This window comes from Elephantulus edwardii, unplaced genomic scaffold (genome assembly GCF_000299155.1).
Source record: "Elephantulus edwardii isolate Elephantulus edwardi_28Jun2011 unplaced genomic scaffold, EleEdw1.0 scaffold00185, whole genome shotgun sequence".
NCBI lineage: Eukaryota > Metazoa > Chordata > Mammalia > Macroscelidea > Macroscelididae > Elephantulus > Elephantulus edwardii.
Window position 1 is genome coordinate 5,360,473 of NW_006399935.1, and position 5,116 is coordinate 5,365,588.

Consider the following 5,116-nt stretch of genomic DNA (forward strand, 5'->3'; position numbering starts at 1 on the left):
TGTTCACAGCTTTAGTTTGCTTGGCTCCACAATCAACACTTGGCACAAGCAGCCAGGAAATTAAAAGGCGTATTGCGATGGGAAAATGCTGTTAGGGACCTCTCTAAAGTACTGAAGAGCAATTGTGTGTCTCTGGAGACTAAGGTACGTCTGGTACAGGCCATGGTCTTTGCCATCACTTGTTATGCATCAGAGAGCTGGACAATGACCAGGGAGGATAGACGGAAAATTGATGCTTTTGAGCTTTGGTGTTGGAGAAGAGTGTTGAGGGTACTAAGGACTGCTAAGGAAACAAACATATTCAACCTGGAGAGGGTTAAACTGGGCTGCTCCTTGGAGGCAAGGATTCTGAGGCTCCGTCTGACATACTTTGGTTATGTTGTAGGAGAGACCAGTCCTTGGAGAAGGGCATTATTCTTGGGAGGGTGGAGGGCAGGCGCAGGAGGAGAAGGCCCTTTGGGAGGTGGATTGATTCAGTGACTGGGGCAATCAGGATGAGTGTGTCGGAGACAATGAGATTGGCACATGACAGAGCAGAGTTTAGAGCTGTTGTACATAGGGTCACTATGAGTCGCAAGCGACTCGACAGCACATAACAACAACAACAACAACATCTTTATCCATTCATTTGTTGATGGGCACTTAGGTTGTTTCCAAGTCTTTGCTTTTGTGAATATAAAGCCGCGTTAAACATGGGTGTGCATATATCTGCTTAGGTGTCAGTTATGGTCTCTTTGTAAACCCAGCTTGTGTTTCTGGTAGTTCTCTGTTGATGCACTGTTCCAGTCATTTTTGAGTAATCTTGAGCAAGATTTTGCTTGCATGTAATTTTAGTGATATTGTTTGATAATTTCCACAGTCACTTGGCTCACCTTCTTTTGGAATGGGAATATAAATGGATTTCTTCCAGTCAGTTAGCCAGGTAATTGTCTTCTAGAGTTCTTGGGACAACCTGGTGAGCGTGTCCAGCATAGCACAGAGAAGCAACGACGTCAGTCTAGAGACTCAGGTACGCCTGATCAAGGCCATGGTCTTCACAATTGCTATGCTTCTGAGAGCTGAACAATGATTAAGGATGACAGATAAAGAATTGATGCCTTTAGGTTGTGGTGCTGGAGAAGATCTTTGAACATACCATGGACCTCCAAGAAAACAAATAAGTCTGTCTTGGAGAGAGTGAAACCAAGTTTCTCCTTGGAGGCAAGGATTTTGAAGCTCCATCTCACACACTTTGGGTACATACCAGGAGGGACCAGTCCTTGGAGAAGGACATCATGCTTGGAAGGATGGAGGGACAGCACAGGAGAGGAAGGTCCAGAATGAGATGGATTGACACAGTAACTAGGGCAATGGGGACAGGTGTGTTGAAGTCATTGAGATTGGCTCAGGAGAGGCAGGCTTCAGAGCTGCTATACATAGGGTTGCTATGAGTTGCAGGTGACTCAACGACACATAGCAATAACTTTCTCTCTGTATTTGTTTCTAGTCTCAAGAAAAGTGAATACTGCTGAAGATCATTAAAAAGTGGTTGGAATAGTACATAGATAGGGAATTGCCAGAAGTTCAAGCAGGATTTAGAAGAGGCCATGACACCAGCGATATCATTGCTGATATCAGATGGATCCTGGTTGAAAGTAAGGAATACCAGAAGAATGTCTATTTGTGTTTTATTGACTATTCAAAGGCACTTGACTGTGTGGATCATGACAAACTGTGGCTGACATTGAGAAAAATGGGAATCCCAGAGAGCACTGCATGGTCTGGAATTGGGAAGCGAGAGTGTCAGGGATATATTCTGTCTCTATACCTGTTTAATCTATATGCTGAGTAAATTATCCAAGAGGCTGGATTCTATGAAGAGGAATGTGGCATCAGAATTGGAAGGAAACTCATCAATAACCTGCATTATGCCAATGACACAACCTTGCTTGCTGAAATTGAGGAAGATTTGAAGCACTTGTTGCAGAAGATTAAGGAATGCAGCATCTCAATATCAAGAAAACAAAGATTCTTACCATTAGTCTAATAGGCAGTGTCATGATGGATGGAGAGGAGATGGAAACTGTCAATAGCTTCATCTTGCTTGAATCCACAGGTAACACCCTTGGTACCAACAATCAGGAAATAAGGAGACACATTGCACTGGGAAAATCTGCAGTTAGGGACCTTTCCAAATTATTGAGGAGTAGTGATGTCAGTTTGAGGTCTAAGGTGCGTCTGATTCAGGCCATGATCTTTCCAATTACTAGCTATGCATCCAAGACCTAGAAAATGAATAAGGATGAGAGAAAAAGAATTGATCCTTTGTGTTGTGGTGTTGGAGAAGAGCACTGAACATCCCATGGATGGTCAAGAAAATGAATAGATATGTTTTGGAGATGGTGCAGCTGGAGTGCTCTTTGGAGGCAAGAATAATGAGGCTTCACCTAACATACTGTGGACATATTGTTAGGAGGTGCTATTCTTTGGAGAGAGACATGAAGCTGGGAAGGGGGGAGGGTTGGTAAAAGAGAGGAAGACCCTCAACAAGATGGATTGGCAAGGTGACTGTTGCAATGGGCTCTTGTGTGTAAGGAAGTCTGAGGATGGCACAGGACAAGACTAGGTTCAGATAGTTTGTTCATAGGGTTGCTATAAGTCATACTTGACTCGATGACACCTGACAACAAAGATATATATTTTTTTTTCATTTAAGGCCGTTATAGATTGCCATACAGTGATAAGAAATAATAACCAGAGAGCTGTGTAGCCTTAACCCACATTTCCTCAATAGTGACATCTTACAAAAACCAAAGAAATATATCACAAGCAGTATATTGGCGTCATCCCCGATCCCTCTCCTGTGGCCGTGTACAGCCACACCTCCCCTTTAATCCTTAGTAACCACAGATTTGTTCTCTACTGCCACAATCTTACCATTTCAAGAATGTTACATAAATGCACTCAGAGAATGTCTCCCTGGGGGACTGGCTCTCTCCCCTCCGCCTCCATCCTTGGCATAATTCTCTGGAGATTCACTCAGCTTGTTGCATGCATTGTTCCTTTTTCTTGCTAAGATGTTTCAACTTTTTTTTTTTGTAGAAGAATATGAAAAATTTCAAGCAGTACATCATGACCTCTCGGGTGCCTTCTGCCTCTCAGCACCAGCTGTTAAAAAGTTTTATGTGCATCTTGTGCTTATTACAAGGAGCTTCCCACAATGCAAACTGATAATTGCCTTTGGCCATTAGCCGGAAGGATGGCTGTTCAAACCCACCCACAGATGCCTCAGAACAGAGGCTACTGGGTCCCCAGGAGTGGACAGCAGCTGTCCCTTCACCAGTTAAGAGATTCATCATCTCAGAGAGTGGGGCAGTTGGCCAGTGAGCAAACCCATGCAATCTCACGTTGATCCGATGTTTGGCCCACGGGACCATCCATACCCAGATTTCTCCAGTCGCTCCCATCCTGCTTTTCTGTGTCTCCTTTGTTTTCTGATCTGGAGCCTCTATGACTCAGAGGTCACATCCAGCGGCTGAGTCTGAACAGACCGTATGATTACTTTTGTTTCCTTGACCTTTGGAGAGGACAGACCAGTTGGTTCATAGGTGAACTTCCAGCCTGAATTTGTCTCATCTTCCTTGTAATTATCACTCTGCGAGCTCAGACTCATTTCATTCATTCAGCAAATGTGTTTAGAGCATGCACCTGAGGTCCTTGGGTGATGTAAACACTCACTCGGCTGGCTGCTAAGGGAGGGCTTGCAGGTTTGAGTCTGCCTCGAGGTACTGCAGAAGAAAGTCCTGGTGATCTGATCCTAAAGACTCAGCAACACTGTGGGTCGCAGCTCTCCTTGGACACACGTGGGCCACCATGGGTGGGAGTGGACTCCAAGGCCACTGGCCTGCTCATTTTGCTTCATTTAGAGGACCTTTCCATTCCCACCAGCAATGTCCAGGAGTTCCAGTGTGTCCTTGTTCTGACTGTCATTTGTTTTTCTCCTAATAGTCACCTCAGTGAGTATGAGTAAAGTTAGTTCTTATGATTGTCATTGTTTTGTGATTTAATTTAGGATTTAGTAACCCCAGTGGTGTTGGTATCTGAGGCCGGATCTGTTTTTGGGGTGGGGCATCCTGTGCACTGTGGGGTGTGTAGCAGCATCCTGGTCCCCACCCGCTGATGTCAGCAATCTCCCTGAAAACGATGACCACAGATGTCCCCAAGTCTTCCACTTAACAGAGTCAGAATCCTACTGATGTTTCAAAAATCAAAGCTCTCCTCCTGCTGTGGTAAGGTGCACACAGGAGCCCTGGATGACAGGAATGAGTAAATACTTGACCGTTAGCACAGGAGTGTGTTGTACTTACTCGGGTGCCTCAGAGGAAAGGCCTGGCAATCAGCTTCAAAAAAGTCACAGCCTTGAACTCACTGTGGAGCAATTCTACTAATTTGTGTGGGGTCACTCGGAGTCAGAATTAAAGTGTTGGCCACTAACAACAAAATATGTAGGGCAGAAGAGCATGCCACACCAGGGTTACTGCTGTGACCGGGTTGGTGGGACCCCAAGATCAGGCCCTTAGCTGCCCTGCGAGGCTGGAACTGAACCCACTCTGTGACAGAGCTTTCAGCCAAGAGTGGACAGATCCACAAAGTCACCAATAACACGAGGGAGGGACCAGGTCCTTAGTACGTGCAGGCTCACAGGGAGCAGCCTGGGTCCAGGGAGAGAACTCGGAGGGCAGAGTGGAGGGTGAAGGGAAATGAGAACCTCAGAGAGGGCGTGGGAAGAGTGCCGGTGCCTCGTGGGGATGGTCAGCATCAGAGAGCAACACAGGGTGAAGGGTGAATGGTTGGGCGGCATACCAACCAATAAAAAGCACATTCACACACAAAAGACATCGTAACCTTTGTCATGTACAATTCAGTGACACTAACCACATCCAGTGCTGAGCTGCGGTCACCAGAGTCCATTTCCCAGGTGCTGTACACCTCGCTACCTGACAGAGAGGAAACAGCCTGCAGTGAACTGCCACTGACCGTGATGACCATGCTGACCACACGGACCACACTGACTGTGCTGACCACGATGACCACACTGACCATACATACCACACAAACTGTGCTGACCACGATGACC